This window comes from Triticum urartu, unplaced genomic scaffold (genome assembly GCF_056163025.1).
Source record: "Triticum urartu cultivar PI428250 unplaced genomic scaffold, HENAU_Tu73 scaffold2, whole genome shotgun sequence".
Lineage (NCBI taxonomy): Eukaryota > Viridiplantae > Streptophyta > Magnoliopsida > Poales > Poaceae > Triticum > Triticum urartu.
This window is the reverse complement of record NW_028260368.1, coordinates 2,576,997-2,588,230: the sequence shown is the minus strand read 5'-3', so window position 1 is coordinate 2,588,230 and position 11,234 is coordinate 2,576,997. Positions and strand designations below refer to the sequence as shown.

Below are 11,234 nucleotides of genomic sequence, written 5' to 3'. Positions count from 1 at the left end.
AATAACTAAATAAACTATTCCAATGAAAGATTGAAAGTTTTGGTAGTTATAGAATTCTCGTACTTCTTCAACTCGAATACCAAAGGAAGAAAAAAATATGACTAAGTGATTTTATAGTAGAGGCATATCCTGAATGTGCTTGATAGATCCCATTTTTTCATGAAAATAAAGATAGTCAATTTGACTGGACTTAAGACTTTATTATGTTTTCTGAGAAAGAATAAGATATCATTATTCTCTTTAATAAACTTTTGTCTCGTACGGAATACTATATGATTTCACCGTTTGTTTCATCAGAACAATCTGGGACGGAAGGATTCGAACCTCCGAGTAACGGGACCAAAACCCGCTGCCTTACCACTTGGCCACGCCCCATTTCGGGTTTTATGCGACACTAATAAACACTAGTATGTTTATTTGTTATTCGTCAATACCATTTCAATTACATAAAAAAGGAGGGATATTCTCTTGCTAGTATTCTACACATGCGGATAATATAGAATCAAAAAAATGCATTGATCATTACATGGAATTCTATTAAGATATTATATGAAAGTCGAATTTATTCCACTCTCATTGAGAGTGCGAATACAAGGAGGTATTTTGTGTTTGGAAAGTCCGAAGAAAAAAGATTTTGAATCTGCCTTTTCCTTCTTTCCCTTAAAAAAATAACTCAAGAAAAATCCAATTATTTACTCTACAAGAATGAAATGCTTGTTATGCCTAATATACTTAGTTAACCTGTATCTGTTTTAATTCTGTTCTTTATCCTACTAGTTTTTTCTTTGCCAAATTACCCGAAGCTTATGCTATTTTCAATCAATCGTGGATATTATGCCTGTTATACCTCTATTCTTTTTCTATTAGCCTTTGTTTGGCAAGCTGCTGTAAGTTTTCGATGAAATCTTTAGTACTCTGTATGCCAAATTGAATGATGTGTTCATTCCAAAAAAATTTTAAAATGGGTAAAAGCCGAGAAGTTTTATATTTTTATATTATGAACCTTCGATTCTAAAATTTAAATTCTTCTACATTGAATGGGTAGCTACAGCAATAAATTTGGATCAGCCTTTCTACTCCCCTGCACCTAGGTTGAGCAGGTACCTAAAGGTACCTACACAATACCTAACCACCTAACCCTATTTTTGCTATTGATAAGAGTGCTTATTATAAAAGAATTCTTGCAATTTTTTTCAAGAATTCTTTTTTGCATTTTTAGGTATAAAAAAAAACCATCCTAGTGGATCCGTGTGGTAAGGAAAAACTGGTAATCTATTCCTTAAAAAAAAAATCTTGGAGATTATGTAATGCTTACTCTCAAACTTTTGTTTATACAGTAGTGATATTCTTTGTTTCACTCTTTATCTTTGGATTCTTATCTAATGACCCAGGACGGAATCCTGGACGCGAGGAGTAAAAATTCAGTTTTTTTTTTTCTTATTGGATTTGTTTCGTACATTTATCTATGAGAAAATCCGGGGGTCAGAATTCTTTCCAATTCGAAAGTCCCAAATGATCCAAGGGAGCGGAAAGAGAGGGATTCGAACCCTCGGTACAAAAAAATTGTACAACGGATTAGCAATCCGCCGCTTTAGTCCACTCAGCCATCTCTCCACGTTCCAAAGCGAAAGGTTTCCGTGATATGATATAGGCAAGAAATAAGAAATAACGGTTGCAAAAAACCCCTTTTTTTTCTTTCAAAAGTCTATAAAAATTATATTGCCAATTCCATTTTAATTATATTCTTTTTTCTTAATGTTAATAAAAAAAGAAGAAAATTCTTGTTTTTTCTTTCTAAAAATCGATATTGGCCGAGAGACAATCAAATAGATTTTCTCTTTAGCGGGCATTTCCATATAGGACTTGTTATAATTATAATAAAACAAGCAGGTTATATAAAAAAAACGCTTTTTTTGTCGATTATTTATCAAGAAAGCAAAAAGGGTTCTTATCAAATCCACCATAAAATTGGAAAGAAGCATAAAGTAAGTAGACCTGACTCCTTTAATGATGCCTCTATCCGCTATTCTGATATATAAATTCGATGTAGATGAAATTGTATAAGCGAATTTTTTTTATTTCCTTAGACTTAGACCGCGCAAGACAAGAATTTTTCGCTATTTACGATTTCATATTCTTGTTACTAGATGTTCTATAGGAATAAGAAGAAATCGCAACTCCTTTGCGCTACACATAAAATTGGATTTCGAAGGTCCATTTTTTTTTTTCAGAATCCTCTATTATTTTAGTTCTTCCACCCATGCAATAGAGAGGGAATGGGAAAAGAAGGGTTACTTTTATTTGCATTTTTCCCTTAAAAGATAGACTTTGAAATAGGAGTCTTGGAATAATGCTGAATTCAAAGGTTTATTTCTTTCTATAGTATAAGAAAAACAATTTATTTCTATTTCTATAGTATAAGAAAAACAAATAAATAGTATAAGAAAAACAAATCGAATCAAATTCATGGATTTACCACGACCTCGGTTGTGACTGTGACTCCATAGATAAAAATGGGAAATTTCTCTCTTCGAGACCATTGAAAAAGGGCATTGAACGAGAAAGAAATCGTCCACAGATAATAAAACTATCATATGCCTTGGAAAGTGATATGAGGTGCTCGGAAATGGTTGAAGTAATTGAATAGGAGGATCACTATGACTATAGCCCTTGGTAGAATTCCTAAAGAAGAAAATGATCTATTTGATACTATGGATGACTGATACGAAGGGACCGTTTCGTTTTTGTAGGATGGTCTGGCCTATTGCTCTTTCCTTGTGCTTATTTCGCTTTAGGGGGTTGGTTTACAGGGACAACTTTTGTAACTTCTTGGTATACCCATGGATTGGCTAGTTCCTATTTGGAAGGTTGTAATTTCTTAACCGCAGCAGTTTCTACCCCTGCCAATAGTTTAGCACACTCTTTGTTGCTACTATGGGGGCCCGAAGCACAAGGAGATTTTACTCGTTGGTGTCAATTAGGCGGTCTATGGACTTTTGTAGCTCTCCACGGGGCTTTTGCACTAATAGGTTTCATGTTACGCCAATTTGAACTTGCTCGGTCTGTTCAATTGCGGCCTTATAATGCAATCTCATTCTCTGGTCCAATTGCTGTTTTTGTTTCTGTATTCCTTATTTATCCACTGGGGCAATCTGGTTGGTTCTTTGCGCCGAGTTTTGGCGTAGCAGCGATATTTCGATTCATCCTTTTCTTCCAAGGATTTCATAATTGGACGTTGAACCCATTTCATATGATGGGAGTTGCCGGAGTATTAGGTGCGGCTCTGCTATGCGCTATTCATGGAGCGACCGTAGAAAACACTCTATTTGAGGACGGTGATGGTGCAAATACCTTCCGTGCTTTTAACCCAACTCAAGCTGAAGAAACTTATTCAATGGTCACTGCTAACCGCTTTTGGTCCCAAATCTTTGGTGTTGCTTTTTCCAATAAACGTTGGTTACATTTCTTTATGCTATTTGTACCCGTCACCGGTTTATGGATGAGTGCTATTGGCGTAGTTGGCTTGGCTCTGAACTTACGTGCCTATGACTTTGTTTCCCAGGAAATCCGTGCAGCGGAAGATCCTGAATTTGAGACTTTCTACACCAAAAATATTCTTTTAAACGAGGGTATTCGTGCGTGGATGGCAGCTCAGGATCAGCCTCATGAAAATCTTATATTCCCTGAGGAGGTTCTACCACGTGGAAACGCTCTTTAATGGAACTTTCGTTTTAGCTGGTCGTGACCAAGAAACCACCGGCTTTGCTTGGTGGGCTGGGAATGCCAGACTTATCAATTTGTCCGGTAAACTGCTTGGAGCTCATGTAGCTCATGCCGGATTAATCGTATTCTGGGCCGGAGCAATGAACCTATTTGAAGTGGCCCATTTCGTACCAGAAAAGCCCATGTATGAACAAGGGTTGATTTTACTTCCACACTTAGCTACTCTAGGTTGGGGAGTAGGGCCAGGGGGGGAAGTTCTAGATACTTTTCCGTACTTTGTATCTGGCGTACTTCACCTAATTTCCTCCGCAGTCTTAGGCTTCGGTGGCATTTATCACGCGCTTCTGGGACCCGAGACTCTTGAGGAATCTTTTCCATTCTTTGGTTATGTCTGGAAAGATAGAAATAAAATGACTACAATTTTGGGTATTCACTTAATTTTGTTAGGTCTAGGTGCTTTTCTTCTAGTACTCAAGGCTCTTTATTTTGGCGGTGTATATGATACCTGGGCCCCTGGGGGGGGAGATGTAAGAAAAATTACCAATTTGACCCTTAGTCCCAGTGTTATATTTGGTTATTTACTAAAATCTCCTTTTGGTGGAGAAGGGTGGATTGTTAGTGTAGATGATTTAGAAGATATAATTGGTGGGCATGTATGGTTGGGTTTTATTTGTGTATTTGGCGGAATTTGGCATATTTTAACCAAACCCTTCGCATGGGCTCGCCGTGCATTTGTATGGTCTGGAGAAGCTTACTTGTCTTATAGTTTAGCTGCTTTATCTGTCTTTGGTTTTATCGCTTGTTGTTTTGTATGGTTCAATAATACAGCTTATCCGAGTGAGTTTTATGGACCCACCGGGCCAGAAGCTTCTCAAGCTCAAGCATTTACTTTTCTAGTTAGAGACCAGCGTCTTGGAGCTAATGTGGGATCCGCTCAAGGACCCACAGGTTTAGGTAAATATCTAATGCGTTCCCCAACTGGGGAGGTTATCTTTGGAGGGGAAACTATGCGTTTTTGGGACCTTCGTGCTCCATGGTTAGAACCTCTAAGGGGCCCCAACGGTTTGGACTTGAGTAGGTTGAAAAAAGACATACAACCTTGGCAAGAACGACGCTCAGCAGAATATATGACCCACGCTCCTTTAGGCTCTTTAAATTCCGTGGGTGGCGTAGCTACCGAGATCAATGCAGTTAATTATGTCTCTCCTAGAAGTTGGTTATCAACTTCTCATTTTGTTCTAGGATTCTTCTTTTTTGTGGGCCATTTATGGCATGCAGGAAGAGCCCGAGCTGCTGCAGCAGGTTTTGAAAAGGGAATCGATCGTGATTTGGAACCTGTTCTTTACATGAACCCTCTTAACTAAGATTTTCTTATTTATACCTGTTCTACTTTTTTTCTGTTCTGGCTCGGTTATTCCATCTAGCCGAGCCATTCATTCCTTTTTATGAAAGAAAGATAAGGGACAGAAAAAAAAAATAAATAAAAATGAAAGAAACAAACGTATTCAATAAGCAAAAGGAGAGAGAGGGATTCGAACCCTCGATAGTTCCTAGAACTATACCGGTTTTCAAGACCGGAGCTATCAACCACTCAGCCATCTCTCCACAGCCTAATCCTTATTTTACTCCTACAAATAGAACATAGCCATATAAAAAATAAAAAGATTTATTAGCCTCTAGAAAGATATCAGATACAAGTTCCTTTTCGATATATCTCTGTATACTGTATACACGGATACAGGATCCGCTATACCCGCTTGTGAAATAAAGAGTAAATAATCTCTTCTCACCCCCATATCCAAATAAAAAAGCGGTTTAAGTAATAAATTTGAATTAAAGAGAAGAATCAATGGATTCATGATTAAACCCCTCCTACTTCTTGTATTTTTTTACAATTTTGGTTTAAGTGAGGGATCAAATATGTAGTCAACTTTATTTGATGGTAGCTTGGAGGATTAGAAATATGACTATTGCTTTCCAATTAGCTGTTTTTGCATTAATTGCGACTTCCTCAGTCTTAGTAATTAGTGTACCCCTTGTATTTGCTTCTCCTGATGGTTGGTCAAATAATAAAAATGTTGTATTTTCCGGTACATCATTATGGATTGGACTAGTCTTTCTCGTAGCTATTCTGAATTCTCTCATTTCTTAAATGAAATTTGGTTAATATTTATTAACCCCATAAAAAAGAAATAATAAAGGCCATTTCTTCTAAAAAATTAGAATAGTGAGACGTATTAAAACGCAATTTGCGTTCCGAATTGCTAGCTCTTCTCTTTCAGTATTATGAAATTCCATTCCCATTAGAATATTCATTGACAGATAATAAAAAAAGGAAAACTCTAATATAATAGAAAATGAAATGAAACGGTCGACCCAGACATAGAAGGTCGACCCAGGCGGATATACGCTATAAAATATATACCGTAGCGAGCGTAGTTCAATGGTAAAATATCTCCTTGCCAAGGAGAAGATACGGGTTCGATTCCCGCCGCTCGCCCGCTTAATTTATCAAAGTACTATGATAAAAAGTTTAGTCTAGTTAACTGTTTAACTACTTATATTAAATTAAGTATTAATTAGGTGTTAGTCTAGTGCCGTATCCCTTACTATCTTACCCTTCCTTTGCATCCCACTCAAAAAAAGAGGGCGCTCCAGAGGCAGAAATAGAACTCGCCAACAGAGCTCCAAAAATTGGGTATTAACTGAGACAAACAACGGGCAAACTTTTTTTAAAGGGAAGGGAGAGGTAGACTGTCCCTTTCGTTTCATTTTTATTTTCTGCAGGGTAGGGAGAGGCCTTGCGCCTTCTTTTTTTGAAGGCAAGTGACTTCGCAAACTGCTCAATTTTGCCCTCTAGGGCCGGGAACTAATGAATAAAAAAGGGTTGGATACGCCCCTCTACCATACATATCTAGAGAAATAGAATAGTCCTTTTATACAGACTGCTAAGTGCGGAGACGGGAATCGAACCCGTGACCTCAAGGTTATGAGCCTCGTGAGCTACCAAACTGCTCTACTCCGCTCTGGAGTACCAGAAACTGGTGGACAAAAAAGGCTTGAATACAAGCCTCTAACATGTCTAGACAAATAGAATACTCCTTTTATACAGAATGGAGCGGGTAGCGGGAATCGAACCCGCATCGTTAGCTTGGAAGGCTAGGGGTTATAGTCGACGTTGGTTGATTATTTTTAACGTCTCTAATTCAAAACCGAACATGAAATTTTGATTTCATTCGGCTCCTTTATGGATATTCTCACCACTTAACATCTATGTCAGCTTTTCTATTTGAATGGAACCAAAGCTCTCCGCTTTCTAGATGATCCTTATAGAGTAGGAGATAGAAATTCTATCTAAATTCATCTAATCTACTTACTTCGTTCCCTAATTTCATTCAAGAGATCCTGAGGAAAAGAATTGGGTTTCCACCGAGCTGAAACAATATGCGGATGGTTCTAGTAAACCAAAACTATCGTTTTTTAGCTATTTGGCTTCCTTATTCCTTATTTTAAGAAGATTTAGTTACGATTGGAAATCAACTTTTTTGTATCTTCATCCATAGATCCTTTACTCATATTTTCAAAATTGGAATACTTAATCCAATGCAAAATTATGCTTCGCGACTCTGTACTCATAATCCTATTTTTATTTTGGATGCAATTTAAATTAGTCTTTGGATACAAATCGCCAGAATGTATATTCTTCCTCAATATGCTATTGAGAGGAAAAGGATTTAATCCTTTATAAGAACTAAAGTTTTCATCGGAATATAAAAATAAAAAACTTAAGGATGCCTTAAGTATATCATTTCAAATTCAGTTATTAATAGAACGAATCACACTTTTACCACTAAACTATACCCGCTACATTGTAGATTATGGTATAAATGGTACCCTTTGTCAAGGATAGCCATTTGACAAGAAGGCTAATTCCCCCTTATTGAATCAGATGGAGAAGGTTCATGACACTGAGCCGTTGGTACTTCTACTTCGATCGCTCGCCTTTACTTTAGGATTTAGATAGCCCCTCTGGTCTGTAAAAAAAATCTTTTCTTACCATGCTAATAGCGCCTGAACCAAATGTATTTATTTTGATTAGGATCCTATTCTACGGTTACGACTACAATAATAATTATTTACTTTGCAAGGACGTAAGTGTGTCAGACTGCTAAATTGTTTTATTATTCCTACAATATAAACTAGGGGATATAGGGGGTAACACTGTCCCTATAAATTCCTTTTTTCCTTTTCTTTTTTGTCCAGAATTGAACAAAAAAGAAATTATGGAAGATGTTTTCTTCCCCCATTAAGTCCGAGCCATAGAGTAAGAGTGAGATGAGTTTTCCAAATTCATCATAGACTTTCCCTATGGCTTGATAGAAGTAAGCAGCAAAGAGTCGTAACTTAAAGAAAAAAACGGACAGGGCCGACAGATTTACCTGATGTAAAGAAGATCCTAAAAGTCTCTGATTAGTCGACTCTCTCCATTTAACACTTTCCTCTCTCTCCTTTTTTCCACTGACTCAATTCTAGTTTATTAGATTCTTGTTTAAAAGAATGCAAAAAGTTCAATAGAACTAAGAACACATAAAAAATAGCATAGAGGATCAAGGCCATTACCAAAAGTTCCTCCCAAGGATCCTATATCCTATTGGGTATCTGTTCCCCGCCTTTTCCCGCTAGGATCGGAAATCTTATATTTTCCATATCCATATACCGTTGAATCCTTGGGGTTCCAGAATCCGCCTATTTTACTAGTCTTCGGAAACGGAAAACCCTGAACCAAGAAGAGTTGGATATGTTATGTAGGGTATGTTTTTTTTTATTAATTTTATTTTGAGCTCTCAAGATATCGATATATACATATACAATCTCTACATAATGTCTCTCTCTCTATCTCTATATATTATATATATAATATGTACATTATGCAGTAGACCCATAATGGGAAATCCAAGTGGCTAATTTTTGAATTAAATAAAAAGCCCTTTTAACTCAGTGGTAGAGTAATGCCATGGTAAGGCATAAGTCATCGGTTCAAATCCGATAAAGGGCTTTTTAAATTAGTGGTAGAGTAATCTCGTGCTAAGACGTAAGTCGTTGGTTCGAATCTGATAGAGTACTTTTCTACTAAATTGATTCACTTTTTTTCTTTGTTTTTGAAACTTTCTCTATATTTTTAGAGAATTTTATGACTTAGTGCGGGATGGATGCATTTTTGGTATGAACACTAAATGAAGCACGGAGAATTAATCTATAACGATCAACTAAAAAAAATCCTAGATGAAAACATAACAGAAAAGTTGGAAAAACTCTTTGCTTTGGATCTATTTATACTTTTCGAGTATATTGACAATTCCAAAAAACTGCTCATACTATGATTATAGTATAATCACGAGCGGTTGTATATGGCCCTATCGTCTAGTGATGCCCCTATCGTCTAGTGGTTCAGGACATCTCTCTTTCAAGGAGGCAGCGGGGATTCGACTTCCCCTGGGGGTAGGGAGTATTATGAAAGGAGGTTAATCATAGATTAGCAAAAACCCTAGAATAAATTCTTCCTGGGTCGATGCCCGAGTGGTTAATGGGGACGGACTGTAAATTCGTTGACAATGTCTACGCTGGTTCAAATCCAGCTCGGCCCAAACCAAAAATCTAGGGCTTCGTGAGTATGAACTAAATCCTTTTGTTTTTCTTCCATAAAATAAAATGTCTGATCTATAGAAATAAAAGATAAAGAAAAAAGGGAAATTTTTTTTTCTAATCCATATCTCTCTCATTCCTTTCTTACAAACAAAAGAGTTTTTCTTATTGAAGGCTGGATTATTATCCATTTTTAGTGATAAAAAATCACGACATACTAGTTATGTCACTCTCACTATACCCACGTATAATATAATATGTGGGTATGTAGTATATGATTCGTCTATTTCTTAGAGTACGAAAGACGAATCGAATCTTCTTATGGTTCTATTTAAGAATGGGTATGCCATACACCCCGCGGGGATTGTAGTTCAATTGGTCAGAGCACCGCCCTGTCAAGGCGGAAGCTGCGGGTTCGAGCCCCGTCAGTCCCGAACTAGGGTTCAATGAATGGAGAAATTGATATTTCCTTTTTCCATGAAAAAAAGGGGCAGGGAGCAAGATCAAATACCCACAGGGCACCCTTACTTCACTTTTTTATTTTGCATCTCTCATTAAAGAGGGAGGGAGGGCATATAGGAATTTTTTTTTCACTACTCCCAATCGATAAAGAAAGACACACATACGATATGTGGATTAGTAGAATTTAGGATATTATATTACTCTATCTTTCTTTATGATGATACCATCCTCATCTTAATTTCCTATTCCACTCTTATGGAATAGAGTACCGGTATTTTACCGGAATCCATACATAAATCGTATTCCCTTTTTATTTCAGACCTCTTTTCCCCATCTCACTTCTACTGCTTATTTGGATGTCTATGTGACCCATAGAAAGTGAAAGTTGGTCATATAATACATACATAATTGTATGTATAACTATAAGAAAAAGGAAGGGAAATTGTATAAGATTAAGAAAGTATAAGATTAAGAAAGCTCGTGGGTTAGAGATATAGAAAAGAAAAAGTAGAAAAGGATTAAAAAAGAGGGAATTCCTAATCCAATCAAAAAACCCATTTTGGTCTTAGTGTGGATAGAGGATCTTCCTATGTTATACTATATAACTCTCATCCGTGAAATATAACTCTCATCCATGAATTGATTTGATAGATCCGATATTCATAATATTGAATTGATTCAGTATTATCAGAATGCAAGCCCTACCCTTGAATTTACAAGATACCCCTTTTTCCTCTCCATGGGATTACATCCCGAGTTATTGTGAAAATAAAAAATAAAGAGGTTATGGAAGTCAATATTCTCGCATTTATTGCTACTGCACTGTTCATTCTAGTTCCTACTTCTTTTTTACTTATTATTTATGTAAAAACAGTCAGCCAAAATAATTAATTGGAATTCCAATTAATCATTGAAGAAATTAAAAAGGGATTAAATAAAAAAAATCCAAGTCTTAAATGAAAGGATCTGGTTGGAATCTTAAAGTGTGGTAGAAAGAACTACATATAGTTTTTTCTACGACACTTTAGATTCTTTCTATTATATTATCTTTGAATCTACATAGAATAGATTAGTAGATTGAAATAGTTAAGTAGTCTAATTCAATTTCTTTTTTCATTGCATCCACTTAATTTCAATCAGGTCAAAATAAAAAAATCTAAGACAATTCTTGACCAAAGAATCCATGGAAGGAAAGAAAAATAATATGAAGAATAGACTATAGTAAAAAGTAAAAGGAAATGGAAAATGTGTGATATGCCGTGAATAGTTCCGTGGAAGAAAGTCTAATTTTCTTATGTATAGAACTTTTTTTAACCATTCGTCATTTCTAGTAGAAATTCTGAATTGGTATAATGGCTCTTTCTTACATTACAACTTACAATACAAGAGTTTCTTACAGGAGTGAA

General features: G+C 36.2%; 6 non-coding genes across 6 annotated transcripts; 4 read left to right on the top strand and 2 right to left on the bottom strand.

Moving 5' to 3' along the window:
• Nucleotides 1–1,526: 1,526 nt before the first annotated feature.
• TRNAS-GCU (transfer RNA serine (anticodon GCU)) lies at nucleotides 1,527–1,614 on the bottom strand. The gene has a single exon. It is a non-coding gene; the product is annotated as a tRNA-Ser (tRNA).
• A 3,626-nt stretch (nucleotides 1,615–5,240) lies between these two features.
• TRNAS-UGA (transfer RNA serine (anticodon UGA)) lies at nucleotides 5,241–5,328 on the bottom strand. Its single transcript has one exon. It is a non-coding gene; the product is annotated as a tRNA-Ser (tRNA).
• An 824-nt stretch (nucleotides 5,329–6,152) lies between these two features.
• Nucleotides 6,153–6,223, top strand: TRNAG-GCC (transfer RNA glycine (anticodon GCC)). Its single transcript has one exon. It is a non-coding gene; the product is annotated as a tRNA-Gly (tRNA).
• Nucleotides 6,224–8,707: 2,484 nt separating this feature from the next.
• TRNAT-GGU (transfer RNA threonine (anticodon GGU)) lies at nucleotides 8,708–8,779 on the top strand. Its single transcript has one exon. It is a non-coding gene; the product is annotated as a tRNA-Thr (tRNA).
• Nucleotides 8,780–9,286: 507 nt separating this feature from the next.
• TRNAY-GUA (transfer RNA tyrosine (anticodon GUA)) lies at nucleotides 9,287–9,368 on the top strand. Its single transcript has one exon. It is a non-coding gene; the product is annotated as a tRNA-Tyr (tRNA).
• A 358-nt stretch (nucleotides 9,369–9,726) lies between these two features.
• Nucleotides 9,727–9,800, top strand: TRNAD-GUC (transfer RNA aspartic acid (anticodon GUC)). The gene has a single exon. It is a non-coding gene; the product is annotated as a tRNA-Asp (tRNA).
• Nucleotides 9,801–11,234: the final 1,434 nt, after the last annotated feature.